The following is a 16,674-nucleotide window of genomic DNA, read 5'->3' as shown; positions in this document are numbered from 1 at the left end:
TCTTTTTTTGTTTCGTTTTTGTTTTTTGTTTTCGAGATAGGGTTTCTCTGTAGCTTTAGTCTGTCCTGAAACTAGCTCTTTGTAGACCAGGCTGGCCTTGAACTTACAGAGATCCACCTGCCTCTGCCTCCCCAGTGCTGGGATTAAAGGCGTGCACCACCACTGCCCGGCTGACAAAGTTAAATCAATGATGACACTGAACTATGTGTCTGCTTGAATATTTCTGTCATCACACAGTGACCTGCAGGTAGAGCTGGTCCCCTCATCACAGAACTGTACAGTTTCCTGAGGGACCCAAAGCTAAAGGGAATCCACATGAGTCAGCAGGTCAACATGGTCTTCTTGTGATGTTCTATAGCATAAGTTAATGGAGGAAAAGAATGAAGGAATGGAAAATAATTAATTTATATATGTGATTAAATTCACATAAAAATAAGAGATTAAGCCGGGCGATGGTGGCGCACGCCTTTAATCCCAGCACTCGGGAGGCAGAGGCAGGCGGATCTCTGTGAGTTCGAGACCAGCCTAGTCTACAGAGCTAGTTCCAGGACGAGCTCCAAAGCCACAGAGAAACCCTGTCTCGAAAAACCAAAAAAAAAAAAAAAAAGAGATTAAGAAGAAAGAAGCACATGAGGTGCCACCAACATCTGCTGCCACCATTGAGGCACAACCACTGTGGCCATCCTGCTGACCAACATTAGCTGTCTGACCAAGTGAACAGCCATCACCAAAATGTGTAGCACAATCGAGTGAATCTCTGACATTCAGTCACAGAAAACAACTCCCCAATCCACGCCCCTGCTGGGGACAAGATACCAGGTATTGTCACCTAGGATCCCTGAAGTGTACTGTGGAGCCCAGTGCAGCACTCACTGGGACACAGTGGTGCTCACAGGGTGTGTGGATCTTCCCTGTCACTCCAGTCCTGAAGTTGCAGAAGACCCTGTCTCTGAGGAAGTTCAATTCCTAAGTCACTAGGGCAACACTGTAACTTGTTGGGTTGGAGGGAGGCAGGGGGCTATGGATGGTTAATTCTGGCAGAAAATAGTCTAAGCTCCCAAAAATCTTTCTCATTTAAAGGGAACTCTAACTTGCTCCAAAGCTATATAGAAACTGTGTCCCAAAAAGCAAAAGCAAACAAACAAAAACAAACCCCACTGACTTGTCTCATTATCCAGAGTGTCAGTTCCCACAGCACCTGTGGAGACTGATGATACACAAGATAACACAAAGGGAGGGAGAGAAGGAATACCGTCCCAGTGAGGAAGATAACCTCACTATAAGGAAAACAACTTCGAAAATAAAACAAACAAAAAAAATGAAAGAAAGAAAGAAAAAAAAAGAAGAGAAAAAAATCTTCACAATTTGTCCAGGGCTCCCTGTCACGTTTCCACGTGACCATTCTAGAAAGAGATAGAATTGGGGTGTGGGATGGATGCAAACCTCACACACAGGGATCTGGGAGAATTTATTCTTTGGAAAGTTCTAGAAACTGGGAAAGCAGCCTAGGGTAGGAGAGTCCATGTCTCCCATCAGGTGAAGGAGACTCCGGTCCTGGTGTATAAGTGCTGACACACTCAGATGACAGGACTCAGTGTCCACACACACTGGGTGTGGGCAGAGAACCCGGCCTGGGAGAGGCCATGGCTGACAGGGGCTGCAGACTGAAGGAGCCACTGTTGGTGATGTCGGGATCCTCTCTCCTCCCTCCTGAGACAGATGTGGAAATGTCCAGGGAGAAGGCTGAGCCCTGGGAGGTCAGTGCAGTCCCTGCCATGCTGGATCAGGAGACCCAGGGACCCTGTCTGCCCTCAGAGACAGGGGCATGACCCCAGTGAGGGTTTCTTCTTCCTCAGGACTGAGCCCAGCCCGAGGGCAGAGGGAGGAGTTGCCCGCGGGCCCCCGCACCTGTGCGCAGCAGCGCATCCTTCCCGTTCTCCAGGTATCTGCGCAGCCACCACAGGCACCGTCCCTCCAGGTAGGCCTTGTGCTTCCTGCTCCCACTTGCGCTGGGTGATCTGAGCCGCCGTGTCCGCCGCCGTCCATGTCTTCAGGTCCTCGTTCAGGGCGATGTAATCGCGGCCATCATAGGCGAACTGATGATAACCGTGGAGGAGGCGCCCGTCCGACCCCACCTCACAGCCAAAGAGATACTGGATGGTGTGAGAGCCTGCGGGGACCCCGCGGTCAGCCCTGCTCACCTGTCCCGCCTCCGTCCACCCCCCCATCCCCGGCGCCCCGCGGCCCCGCCTACCCGCGGACTCTAAACTGACAGGGAAACGGGGTCCGGTCCCCGCTCTCCTCCCGAACCTCGGACCCGGGACCGGGGCGACTCCGGCCCGTGCGTGTGGACTTGGAGGGGTCGTGACCTCCGACCGCGGTCACTCACCGCCCTGGCTCTGGTTGTAGTAGCGGAGCGCGGTCCTCAGGTTCACTCGGAAAATCTGCTCCCAGTCCTTGGCGTTCTGTGTCTGCCTCTCCCAATACTCCGGCCCCTCCTTCTCCATCCACAGCGCCCGTGGCTCCATCCTCGGAGTCTCCGCGTCGCTGTCGAAGCGTTCAATCTGCGTGTCGTCCACGTAGCCGACTTCCAGGTACCGGGGTTCCCCGAGGCCGGGCCGGGACACGATGGTGTCGAAATACCTCAGCGAGTGCGAGCCTGGGGGCAGCGCGCGGTGAGACCCCGACTCTGCTCCCGGGACCCCAGGCAGGAGCGCGGGCCGGGAGGGGATCAGGGCGCGGGGCTCGTGACGCGGGTGGGGAAGGGGCGGGAGGGTCCGGCTGGGCCACGCGGGGACGCGGCTTCCCCGGTGCCGCCCCCGCCCTTCCCGCGGAGCCCGTTTCCCTCCCGACCCCGCACTCACCCGCGCGGGTCTGGGTCGGGGCCAGGGCAGCCGCCAGCAGAAGGAGCAGCGTGCGCGGCGACATCGCCCGCATCTCGGATCCGGGGCGACTCTGAGTCCGCGGTCTGCGTGGACTTAAAACCGGTGACCACGGCGAAGCTGATTGTTTTCCCGGGATCTCTTCACCCAATGGGGTGAGAACCGCCAAGTTGTCATCAGTGTCCTGGCCTCACCAGGACCTCACCCAGGTTAGGAGCTGGAGAAGTGAAACTGGGGACAGGGGAATCCCCAGCGCTGGCTTCCCCACCCAGACCTCACCCTTCTGGGGACTAAGACTTTGTCTGAGCCCTGTGCTGCGGGATGGAGCTCTGTGTGTCATGGTGTCTCTGAGCTGCCCAAGGCCAACTGCTCCTCAGGTTTGTCAGGATGAAACCTGGGAGCATGAAGTTTCCAGGTAAAATACACACAGCACTTAAAATGGATGTTCACGGAAACAGGTGCTGTTGGAGTCCTGCAGGGTGCGGGGCTGCTGTGGACACCTGCATGGGGAGGTGACTGGAGATTTTACAGCTCTGATTAAGCACTTTCGACACAGTGTTACAGGTGCAGGAAGGAGGCCCTGCTCACCTTTGCTTTCACTTTCCACTTCAGTTATGTTTGGCTGCGATTTGAAGACATCAAGTAAAAATCCAGAGAACCAAAAATTATAAATCTAATTTTTCTCCACACTACTGAACATGGATGAAATCTCAAATACCAGTGTATACCTCTGCCATGAAAATCACTCTCTGCCCAGGAACTCAGAAGCCAACTGTTATCAGATCCAGGGTCCCACAAGTCTGTGACATTCATCTCCCTCATCTCATCAGCTCATAAAGTGGGACTGAAGGTGAGGGTGAGGGGGAGAGAGAGGGAGAGAGAGAGAGAGGGAGAGAGAGAGAGAGAGAGAGAGAATCATTATTCTTTTTTTTTTAAACAATAGTCGCTGGTCATCATGGGCCAAGTGGTGGATACTCAGGACCCAGCAGGAAGGTCAGTCAGCGCAACCTCCGAGCTCTCTTTCTGACTCCAATAGGGTGAGCACATCTCCCTCTTGAAGGGGACCTTTGACGTTTCGGATGATGGAGAGGCTGGTGTCATCCATAAATTCCTCACGGACCTGCGTGCACTGTCCCTGCGAACCGGTCCTGCCCAGCACTCTTTTACCCTAGCGAGCTTGATGGGCTGCACGCTACTCGTGTCCATGATGGCGGCGATCAGGCGGACAATCATTCTTTTTATAGTTAGTTCCAGTTCCTCTCTGACTGTGGTTTATTTACTAAAGCAACTGTACCATGGAAGTGTGTGCGCACAGGGAAATGTGGAGTGTAGACAGGGTCAGTGCCCTGCTGTATTTGGTCTCCACAGGGGTTTCTTCCCATGGAGAAGGGATCTACTGGGCTAAGACAATGACCGAGGTCCACATGGACAATCTCAGGACTATGGAATGAAGATCCGTGTAAACACAAGCACCTGGAGCCACAGATGATCATCTGGGAAGAAACACTAGGAGTCTGAGTGTAAGCACAGGCTGTGAAGACAAGATCCTGAGTGAAGAGGCAAAGTCTCTGTTTACAGGTGAGATTCCTGAGCATCAGGCATGGCAGTGTGAGCTGCCCACTGCAGGTGAACACAGGAGCCTGGTCTCTGTGGGAGTCTGTGTGGTACCTGCAGGCCAGCGTCTCTGCTTTAAAGAGAAGCCATCTCTGCCCTTCATCCCAACCAGCTTGTTGTTGCCATTGTGTTCCCAGAAGTAACTTTTCTCCTAGAAGATCCATGGTCTGACTATCAACGAGAAGAAAGGAGAGGAAGGTGGAGGACAGAATGAAGTGTTTCTGACCTGCAGGTCTGTCATGGTTTTTGGTTTGTTTCTGTCTTTTTAAGACAAGGTCTGTCTCCACAGCTCTGGCTGTCCTTGATCTCACACAAACCCACCTGCCTTTGCATCCCTAAGTCCTGGGATTAGAGGCTGTGTCACCACACCTGGCTTTAGTTACTTTTCTATGGCTGTGAAAAGACACTGTGACCCCAGCAACTTATAAAAGGATTTGTTTCATTTGGGTTTAAGTTTTCAGAGGGGTTGAGTCCATGAGGCAGAGGAAGGGGTGCTGGCAGGAACAGCTGAGAGCTCACATCGTGATCCACAAGCAAGTGTCAGAGATACTGGGAATAGTGGAGTCTTTGAAACCTCCAGGACCAGCCCCAGTGACACACCTCCTCCAACAAGGCCACACCTCCTGATCCTTCCCAAACAGTTCCATCAGCAGGAGCTGAAGTATCCAAACCTCTGAGCCTGTGTGTCCATTCTCATTCAAACCCCCACAGTATTCAGTGTGGGATTTAAGGTGCCCTGCAGGGTTCTGCAGACGTGTCCACTGTGGTCTGTTGTCATGGCCACCCTCGTCCCGCAAGGATGACGCGTGACACACCGGAGCTCTTCTCACTGCAGTTTTATTCCAGGACCTTTTACAATTCTCTCTCTCTTCCCTCCTCTCTCTTTCTCTCTCTCTTTTTCCTCTCTCCTCTCTGGGCAAACCTCTCCCAGCCCTTAAGTAGGCATGGGCTGCCAATCCCGGATTGCCAGGTGGGCACTGCCCATAGGTTCACGCATATGCAGGCAGCTAATAGTCATTGCGTGATCATAGCATAGGTCAGGCCTTAGCCATCTCAGGAGTTGACTATACATCTCCATCAGGTGTGATTCCATGCAGCTCGCTACAGTTCCCCCTTTTGTTTTGTAAAGCCACAGGTAAGAGTAGAGGTCCGATTTCTGTTAAAAATGAAACATGTACTAGTGTTTGTCCAGGTGTCATCCACTCAGAGAACACTAGACCTGCCCGGTGCCTTTTTACAGAGGTGGGAGCTAGACACCAACCCACATGCAATCAGACTTGCTCTTGAGGTTGATGTATGCTTACCTCAAGTGCAGTGCATAAGCCTCGCCCTGTACTCGCTTAGCCAAACTTGGGGAGACTGTCCTGTTTCAATGACCGCGAAGGCCTGAATGATCATAACTGCATTGCAATGCTGTGAAACCTTATGTGACAAATGCACCATAGGCATACCAGGGAGGCAAGCACCATCAAGCCTGCCAGGGCTCCTATCCCGCCCACTCCCTCAGATGATCCATGGAGTGACCAGGAAGATAGTTCTTCTGCCAGGCTGGTATCCTTGCGTGTGGAGTTCACAGTCACCATTGCCACCCACAACTTTTCCAGTTGTTGTTCGAATTCACCAGACCAGTTACCTAAAAGATATCTAGACAATTCTTTAAACCAATTAGCTGCATGAGCAAATTTTTCATATTGAATGCTGGTCACACACAGCCCCGGATGGATAGAAATGTCTGACAGACTAGGGTATAGACTTGCCTCTAATAACATACCCCAGCTGCCATACCCCTGTGGCACATTCATTCTTGTCAGCTGAGTGCATGGAAGACACCTTCTCCCTCGTGCACCTCTTTGGCTTCCCTAGCAACCCAGCTGATCCTGCTTCTGCTAAGTAACCATATACTGCGTTCTCATGGGTTGTCTGATCTTACACAGGATTTAAAGATAAATGCCCATGACAACAGGTGTTAAGATTGCTAGCAATAGGGTTCCCAATCGCCACTGTACCCAACCTCCCATTTGGGCTATGGTATTCTACCAACCCTTTGGCTAAAACAGCATACAGGTACTTGGCAGTTTCTTGATTTAAATTCGCTCTGCTGCAGACTCTTCAGCAGCTGCAGAGCCTGAAACTGCCATTGTCTTTTCCTTGCCCTGCGGCTACGCTGCATTCTTGGGCAGCCCTGTCGGGTCTCAGCTCCAGCACTTGTTGTTGCATTTGCTGATACTCTTGGCACTGCTGTGGCATCCTCCAGGCTAGGCACTGACTGCTGAGGCAATGTGCCTTCCACCACAGCCACCTAGCAAAGCTCTGCTCTAGCTGCCTTCTCCAAACTGGTACATGGAGTGGCGCGAAACTCAGGAAAGCAGGCTGCTCTGAAGGAGCCCCACTTAAATTATCTTATAGGGAATTTGGGCATTGTCAATCTCTCTGGCTACTTCCTGCTGAGCGAGGACGTTGCATTCTTATGGGTTTTTACTGCAATTTACTGCCATTTTCTAGCGACCGAAACTGGGCTGGGACAGAGGTTCAGACAAACAAATCTTACTGTGGTTGTGCTGTGAGCTTCTACACCCTGAGGCCCACGCTGGGAGTGGCCTAGCATTCTGGCCTTGTTGGTCCTCAAGGCAGGTCCCACTAGTTTCGCAGCTTTGCAGACCCTCAGTGCTGCTTGGCCTTGGAGCCGCCTGGAACTCCTTGGTCTTGGAGCCACAGCTGCTCACACTCCACTACAAACTCTGGGGGTCTCGGTAACTCAAATCACATGAATATCACTCCCTTCCTTAGCATACCTTGTTCAGTGGCAAAATCCAGATCTCTACCAGGCCTATCCCAGGATGACACATTAAGATCGCCAGAGACGGCAAACCAAGAAGCAACTGTGTCACCTTCAGCCAAAAACCTCTCCAAAGCGCTCCGTAACAGCTCGTTAAGAGCCAGAAAAATCAGGTGTGATGTTGAAGCGCCCATTCTAAAATCCCATTCTTTCTTTTATTTTCATTTTTAAACCGTCCACTTTGGTTGTGGTTGTATTACCCCTGCTCTCCCTTCTTTCAGGTGAGAGCAGAAAACCCGCTTTTTGTCGCGAATCCCCAATCTTTACCTTGAGGATTATTTGGTGCACCCCCTGACTGCAGCAAGTTCTGGGCTCCACGGAGAGAGGTTTAGAGGTTCCCCATACGAGGCCACCACTTGTCGTGGCCACCCTCGTCCTGCAAGGATGACGCGCGACACACCGGAGCTCTTCTCACTGCAGTTTTATTCCAGGACCTTTTACAATTCTCTCTCTCTTCCCTCCTCTCTCTTTCTCTCTCTCTTTTTCCTCTCTCCTCTCTGGGCAAACCTCTCCCAGCCCTTAAGTAGGCATGGGCTGCCAATCCCAGATTGCCAGGTGGGCACTGCCCATAGGTTCACGCATATGCAGGCAGCTAATAGTCACTGAGTGATCATAGCATAGGTCAGGCCTTAGCCATCTCAGGAGTTGATTATACATCTCCATCGGGTGTGATTCCATGCAGCTTGCTACAGTCTGTAGACAAACACCCTCAAACAGGAGGACCCCACAGCACTATGATCTCCCCCTTTGCTTCTGTTTCCTCTTGCTGAACCCTTCTCCTTCTCCCTCAGGCCTCACCCCAGCAGTGCCCAGCACCCCTCACTCCAGAGCTCTGCACTAGCACTGTCTCTTCCTTTGCATCCAGTCTCTCTCTGTGGTCAGCCATCTTGTCAGCCATCTTGCTGTGAGCCAGGCTGTGTGGTTTCCTTAGGTAAAAAGTACAATGGGGGTGGGGGAGAAATGCTCAGAGGTTAGGAGCACCTGTTGCTGTTGCAGAGGATTCAGGTTCAGTTCCCAGCACCCACGTGGTACTCACAACCGTCTGTGACTCCAATTCTAAGGGATCCAGAGCCTGGTGCACCTGCATACTCATCAGCTTAAAATATACATCTAATTAAAACAAAATTTAAAAAAATACATCTAGCATGTCCCTCTCCCTCTCCTACCAACCTAGAGTCTGAGTCCCAGGCGCTGAGGGCACAGGGCTGTTTAGTTAACATTGAACCTCCAGCCAAAGGAGGCAGAGCTGGAGCAGGATAGGGACTGATGACTGAAATAGACTGTGCTGAAATGGTAATTTGAAAGCAGCAGAAAATAAAAAATACAAAAATATTTCATTCTATAGACCTACTGTGCACAGTAGATCACATCCTCATCCCAGGCAGAAGACACTGTGTGTGCTCATCTGTGCACTTGAACCATGCGTTAGTTTTTAATTGCTGCTGAAAAAGAAAAATTTTAGTCATTAAAATTGTGACTTGTGACAGTCCGTGACATACCCAACATCCAGAGAGTTCCTGCAGTTAGGGATGTTTCCTGACCCCATCTTCATTCTTACTTCAGGCCCTCCAGGCTCTCACTTTATTAATATGAAAGAGAAGCTCAGAGTCTAGATCAGAAGTTCAACGCATTGAAGAAAAAAACAGGTCTAGGTCTGAGCCCACGAAGGGTGAGGCTGAAGGGGGAAGTATGGCTGGCTGAGCTGCCCCACAGGCTCCTGTCCACACTACTCCAAGGGTCTCGGGTCTCAGGCTGCCCTGCCCTCATCAAACTTAGAGCCAGGTGGAACATCACATCCTTTTCCACCAGTAGGAAGAAAACATCTTGTTTCTTTCAGGGATGAAGCAGATCCATGGAAACCAAAAGAGGCTGCAAATCCTGAAACCAGGGTATTTTCTAGAACTCTGAAGCAGCAGTTAAAGAAAGGGCATTAATTGATTAAAACAGGATCCCTTAATTTAGGATGAGGATGTGTGGGAGGGCCCTGCTGAAGCTGGGAACTTTGAACCCTTAGATTCTCAGGTTTATCTCAGCTGTGGAAGCAGTCTCTCTACCTCATCCCCCCTCCCTGAAGACAGTGTTTCTCTGTGTAACATTCCTGGCTATTCTGGAACTCTCCCTGTAGACTAGGCTGGCCTCAAACTCACTGATATCCACCTGCCTCTCCCTCCTGAGTGCTGGGATTAAAGTCATGCACCACCACTGTCCCACAGCTTTTTCACCTTTGAAGGAGAAAATTAATTCTTCATTGTCTGTTCATCAGCACTGACTGTCTCTGACGGAAATGTTAAGCAAGACAATCCTGATGTCCCTCAGAACCCACCAATAGTTGCCTCTAGGCCTATTGTTAGCATCCAGGTACACCTGTCCCTGTCCCTTGGGGACCTAAGAGAGTGTGTCACCCCTGCATGCATAGCAGGCAGTATGCTGGCCTGCTGTGTGGTCTCTGTGCACATGCGATGTGCCCCATCTCTTTAAAGGGCACAACTCCACCTACTCCCTTCTCTTCTCTTCCTCTCTCCCACAGTTCTCTCTCTCTCTCTCTCTCTCTCTCTCTCTCTCTCTCTCTCTCTCCCTGCCTCTTTGCCCCTCTCTCTGTGTTTCCCCACAAGACTGCTTTGTGTTTTTCTCTCCCCTTGCTCCCTTCCCCCCAGTAAAACTCCACACAGCTCTGTCTGCATGGTGTGTCTGTCTCTCACCCACTCTGGGGCTCCTTGGACCCGCCCTGCCCACTCAGGTTCATCTCCTGCCACATTGTAACACTGATAACCAGACTGCAGGCAGAGCAGACAGCTAGAGGGGACATAGGAAGTATAGTGCCAGAGAGGAGTGCTGCAAAGCTAAAGAGCTTAATAAGTTTGCTAATTCACTCAAGCAGAAGTCTGTAGAATATGTGTGGGAATGGATTTTAAGGTGTGGAATAATGGTGGAAGAAACATTAAAATTGTGTCATATTGGGTTTATTGATATGGGCCCCGTAAGTGCAGATTCTAGATTTAATATAAAAGCTCTCAAAAAAAAAAAGCTCTCACATTTTAAAAAGGTCAATAGTTTGTCTGGATGGTTGGCTGAAGCATTTGTCAAAGATAGCTTCCTGATAAGGACTTGCAGATGCCTGACATCCCTTGGTTCAGTGTTGATGAAGGGATTTTGAGGCTCAGGGAAATTGCAGTGCTGGTTGAGTGTGCTGTGTAAAACCTAATCCTCCACAATGAGAAGTCCAGAAGACACACCCTTCACAGATCCTGTAAGACACAGAGTGATGAGGGCACTAGCAGGGTTCAAGAGTTTTGTTGTCAACCTTTTCCTTGAGCTAGAACTTAGGGCTGGAGATTCTGCTCAGTGCTGCTCATCTGGACGAATTAAAGACAATGGGGTTCATTGGGTCCCAAGGTATCAGGGACAAATGGCAGCATGGAATTGCTAAAGACAAGGTGATCACAGTTATATAATGGTCAGCACAGGCAAAGGTAACTTAATGGTGGCATGAGTCACATGGACTTGGTACTGGATTAACCATGGTGTTTCCAGGAAAGAAATAAATAAGAAGCTGTTGTAGTCAGTGTTCTATTGCTGTGAAGAGACACCATGAAAACAGAAAATCTTATAAAGGAGAGCATTTAACTGGGGTTTGCTTACAGTTTCAGAGGGTTAGTCCATTATCATCTTGACGGAGAGCACGGCTGCATGCAAGCAGACGTGTGGCTGGAGAAAGAGCGGAGTGTTCTGCATCTGGATCCTCAGCAGCAGGAAGAGTGAGAGCCACTAAGACTGACTCGGGCTTTTGAAAACCAAAGCCCACCACAATGACACATGTCCTCAAACAAGGACACACCCACTCCAACAAGGCCACACCTCCTAATTCCTCTCAAGCAGTGCCATTCCCTGATATTCAAATATATGAGTCTATGGGGACATTACTATTTAAACCACAACATCCCACTTCCTGGCCACGATAGGCTTGTAGCAAGATCATAGTGCAAAATGCATTCAGTTCAGCTTCTAAAGCCCCATAGTCTATAGCAGTCTCAACATTGTCTAAAAGTCCAAAGTTCAAAGTGATCCATGGCAATCTCTTAACTGTAATCCCCTGTAAAATCAAAATAAAAAGCAGACCACACATTCCTAACCCACAGTGGCACAGGACATACATCACCATTCCAGGAGGAGGAATGTGAGCACAGTGAGGAAACCTGGGACCAAAGCAAGACCAAAATCCAGCTGGGTTCTGCAGAATCCACACTCTGCATCTCCATGTCTGTCAGAACGCTCTTCAGATCTCCAACTCCTTTCTGCTCTGTTGACTGTGACACACTTCTCTCTCTTGGGCTGCTTCCACAGAGTTTTAGCACCTGTCCTCAAGAGGTGTCCCATGACTGTGCCATCCCTTCACACAATCACCTCTCTGGCCCCCATGCAGGGACGCCCTGACACACAGCTGTGCTCAGCTGCATTCCTAGGCTGCTGCATAAAGAGAGAGATGCCACAACTTTATGGTCCACTTCCTCTATGGAAAAGACAACACTTTGTCCTTCCCGGAGTAGATAGTTATTCTGGTTACGGATTTGCCTTCCTGCACATAGTGCTTCTGCCAAAACCACCATCCATGGACTACAGGTTGCCTTACCCACTGCCATGGTTTTCCACACAGTATCACTTCTGACCAAGGAACTCACTTCACTGCAGAGAAGTGGGACAGTTGACACATGATCATGGAGTCTACCAGTTTTACCATGTTCCTCACCCTCCTGAAGTAGCTGGACTAACAGAAAGGTGGAACAGCCTTTTGAAGACAAGTTGCAGAGTCAATTAGGTGACAGCAGCCTGGGCCGCAGAGACAGGGTCTCCAGGAAGTGGTATATGCTATGAATCAATGTCCAACATACGTTACAATTACTCCAGTAGCCAGGATCTGTGAGTCCAGGAATCAAGGGATGGAAAAGGGAACAGTTCCACTCACTATCACCCCCAGTGATCCACTAGGAGAATTTTGCTTTCTGTTCCAGCACCTTAAGTTCTGCCTGGTCTAGAAGATTTGGTTCCAGAGCAAGGAGAGCTGGGCAGTTATTGGGCAGGCAGGGAGGCTGAGTCTGTGAAAGCTCCAGGCTGCTGCCCACCACCCTGCTGACTCTGCTATGCAAAAACATGGTCCCTGTTACCCTCAGCCTTCTCTCTCACCTCTCACCATGTCCAGTCTCTAGTTCTGCCTCTCTCCACTGCTCATGCTCTGCTCCATGCCTCCATTATCCCCACCTCTCTCCACTGTGCATGCTCTGCTCTGTTCCTCCATCTTCCCTTCTCTCTCCACTGCGCATGCGCTGCTTCATTCCTCTGTCTTCCCCTCCTCTGTCCACTGTTCATGCTCTGCTCCATGCCTCCATTTTCCCCGCCTCTCTCCACTGCGCATGCTCTGCTCTGTTCCTTCATCTTCCCTCCTCTCTCCACTGCGCGTGCTCTGCTCCATTCCTCTGTCTTCCCCGCCTCTCCACCACATATTCATTGTCACAGTGGCATTGGAAACTACAGGGTATAACATAGTCCATTTTTCTCCCCAGTCAGCTTTACATGTGAATATTCATGGCAATGAGTCCTTGGTCTGGTTCAATATTTCTGGTTTCTGACACATCATGAACACTGGACCATTGCAAGACTCGTCTAGGATGTCCTGCTGTTGTCTAGAGTCATGGTGACCTGTGCTAGAGATAGGCAGGACTTCAGGGCAGAATGAGACCATGGGAAAGAAGAAAGCAGCAGGAAGCTGTGCAGAAAGCTGATTGGTGTCTCAGGTTATTCTCCACATGTGACCTGTGACACCAGCCTCTCAGCTTCGATTTGTTGACCCCATTCCATGGTTTGGAGGTTTCTCCTGCCTCAGCCACACTGCTTAGCCAGGACAGGCAGCCCCAGGTGGGTGCAGTGTCCAAGAAGATCACCAGAGGGCGTGGGTACCTAGAGTTGGAGTTCTTGGCAGATATGAGCCACACCTGCACACATAGACATGGTGCTGGGATCTATTCATCATCTCCTGGGGGAACAGCAAATGTTTTTACCTGGCGGCCATCTTCCAGCCCCTTCTAGATATGTTTAAATGCCATTTGACCCTCCTGCCCTGGACACCAACAACAGGCACATCCGTTGAGGTCAGGAGAGTATGACAAGCTGCAGATTCTCATGTAACTGAGCTGGGACAAGGACATGGCTGCCACCTGGTTGACTGTAATGAGAGGGATTCCAGTTTCTGACCTGTTAAAATGTCTAGAAATGGCTACCTTTTCTGTTATTTTGTTTTTCTTTTTGAAGACAAGGGTTCTCTGTGTAGCCCTGGCTGTTCTGGAACTTGTTATGTAGAGTAGGCTGGAGTCAAACCCAGAGATCTCCTGTCTCTGCCTCCTGAGTTCTGGGATTAAAGGTGTGAACCATGACCCTCTGCTACGACTGTATTTTTATGACTGTGTTAGTCAGTATGCAATTGCTCTGAAGAGACACATTGTATTGTAGAATGTTATTTAAAGGTGTGTTACATTTGTTTATGCTGTGGAATAATTATTTAATGATGCAAAGAGGTGTTGCGTTTTGTTTGTTTTTTCAAGACAGGGTTTCTCTGTGTTACTTTGACTGTTCTGGAACTCACTCTGCAGGCCAGGCTGACCTTGAACTCAGAGATTCACCTGTCTCTGCCTCCTGAATGCTGGGATTAATGGAGTTTGCCACCATTACCTGGCTGTGGCATTCTTTTATGGTGCATTTTGTTTAACTTTGTGAAGCTCTCACTGTGCCTGTCTCAAACTCCTGATGGTCTAATAGAGAGCTGAATGACCAATAGCAAGACAGGAAAAAGGACAGGTGGGGTTGGCAGGCAAAGAGAATAAATAGGAGAAATCTGGGAGAAAAGGAAGAAAGAGCAAGAGATCAAGGAGTGAGAGAAGAAGGGGCAACCCAGCTACACAGCAAGTCATGGAGAAATGAGTAAATAAAGGTTAACAGAAATGTAAAAAAGTAAATATAAAGAGGAAGATAAAACCCCAGATGCAATGGATAGACAGGTTAGTTTAACCTAAGAAAATATGGCTAGAAACAAGGCAAGTCCAGGCATTTATAAATAAGAGTATGCCTCCATGTCTGATTTCTTTGAGAGGTGGGTGGCAGCCCCCTAAAGAAAAAAGAGCAAGAGAGCAAAGAACCAAAAGTAAGAAAGAAAAAAAAAAACCCACCATTGTCAGTGTTGTGAGTTCCTTGGGATAATCACAGAAAGAGATCTCTATAAGAAGAATTTTCGGTTCTTTGCAACAGAGAGGTCCAGCCTCTGATGGACTGAACCTCTAAAGGCTGTGCCAAGGCTTATTTAGCAACTGTTCCATAAATGTTGGTTTTGGGAAAACAAGTTCCTCGTACTGATCTATCTATGTTTCCTGAAGGAAAGCATCACACCCCTGCAGCTTTAGTCTTTATGGAGCATCGCTGGCAGGTGTTTGTTTTGAGACAGGGTCTCGTTTATCTCAGGCGGCCTTCAAACTCACTACATCGCTGAGGATGGCTTTGAACTACTGACATCCTGCCTCCACCTCTGCACTTCTGGGATCAGAAGCTGCACCTCTATGCTCAGCAAGTTGATGGTGATTGCACACGCGTGTGTCATGGAGCCTTAGTCATTTCACCCCCAGTCATCTCTGTGTCCTGCCTCCCCTGCGGCCCCTCCCCCAAGTGTCCCTTGCTCTTCCTGTTTTCCATGTTTAAGTCTAGAGTCCACATATGAATACATGTGTGTGAAGTCACAATATTGCTTCCATACAGTTGTCCCCTTCTCTGCTGGGAAAAAGACTTCCAGTGAGAGGCTGCGCGTGAACCCCAGTAGAGCAGGGAACCCTGTCCACACTCCATGTGCCGTGCACACATCCTATGACAGAGTTCATGAATCAGCTACAGAAAGAGACAACAGCAATTACAAAGCAGAACAGTGACAGAGGGTAGTGTACAGAAGTGATTTAATTTGTCCCCTCCTGCCGTCCTGCACTCACCCTTGTGAGCTGATGAGATGAGGGAGATGAATGACCAAGGCTGTGGGACAGGAAATCTGTGGATCTGATAACTGAGTGGGCCCCTGAGAACCTCAGCCCTGCACAGTGGACACTGTGGACACTGGACAGAGGATGGTTCTCATGCCAAGGGAAACAGACTGGGGACAGAAGCTTATTGCCAGTGGCCATATCAAAGGAGCAGCAGATTGCAGTTGACTTCAGGGGACTGGTCCAGCAGGAAACTGTGATGGGGGAATCTTGGATGGGCAAGGAACCCAGACCATCAACCAGAGAATGGGCACCAGGACCATCAACCAGAGAATGGGCATCAAGGCCATCAACCAGAGAATGGGCACCAAGACCATCAACCAGACAATGGGCACCAAGGCCATCAACCAGAGAATGGGCACCAAGGCCATCAACCAGACAATGGACTCCAGGACCATCAACCAGAGAATGGGCACCAAGGCCATCAACCAGACAATGGACACCAGGACCATCAACCAGAGAATGGGCACCAGGACCATCAACCAGAGAATGGGCACCAAGGCCATCAACCAGAGAATGGGCACCAAGACCATCAACCAGAGAATGGGCACCAAGGCCATCAACCAGACAATGGGCACCAGGACCATCAACCAGAGAATGGGCACCAAGACCATCAACCAGAGAATGGGCACCAAGGCCATTAACCAGACAATGGGCACCAGGACCATCAACCAGAGAATGGGCACCAGGACCATCAACCAGAGAATGGGCACCAGGACCATCAACCAGAGAATGGGCACCAGGACCATCAACCAGAGAATGGGCACCAGGACCATCAACCAGAGAATGGGCACCAGGACCATCAACCAGAGAATGGGCACCAGGACCATCAACCAGAGAATGGGCACCAGGACCATCAACCAGAGAATGGGCACCAGGACCATCAACCAGAGAATGGGCACCAGGACCATCAACCAGAGAATGGGCACCAGGACCATCAACCAGAGAATGGGCACCAGGACCATCAACCAGAGAATGAGCACCAAGGCCATCAACCAGAGAATGGGCACCAAGACCATCAACCAGAGAATGGGCACCAGGACCATCAACCAGAGAATGGGCACCAAGACCATCAACCAGAGAATGGGAACCAAGGCCATCAACCAGAGAATGGGCACCAAGGCCATCAACCAGAGAATGGGCACCAAGACCATCAACCAGAGAATGGGCACCAAGGCCATCAACCAGACAATGGGCACCAGGACCATCAACCAGAGAATGGGCACCAAGACCATCAACCAGAGAATGGGCACCAAGGCCATCAACCAGACAATGGGCA

The 16,674-nt window shown here is 50.1% G+C and overlaps 1 pseudogene; it reads right to left on the bottom strand.

Moving 5' to 3' along the window:
- Positions 1-1,383: 1,383 nt before the first annotated feature.
- On the bottom strand, positions 1,384-3,083 carry LOC121435384 (annotated as a pseudogene).
- Between the last annotated feature and the right edge of the window lie 13,591 nt (positions 3,084-16,674).

This window comes from Microtus oregoni, unplaced genomic scaffold (genome assembly GCF_018167655.1).
Source record: "Microtus oregoni isolate MIOR12 unplaced genomic scaffold, Mior012 000046F_ref0000063, whole genome shotgun sequence".
NCBI classification, from domain to species: Eukaryota; Metazoa; Chordata; class Mammalia; order Rodentia; family Cricetidae; genus Microtus; species Microtus oregoni.
Note: the sequence above shows the minus strand (reverse complement) of the source record. Positions and strands in the feature narration are given on the sequence as shown.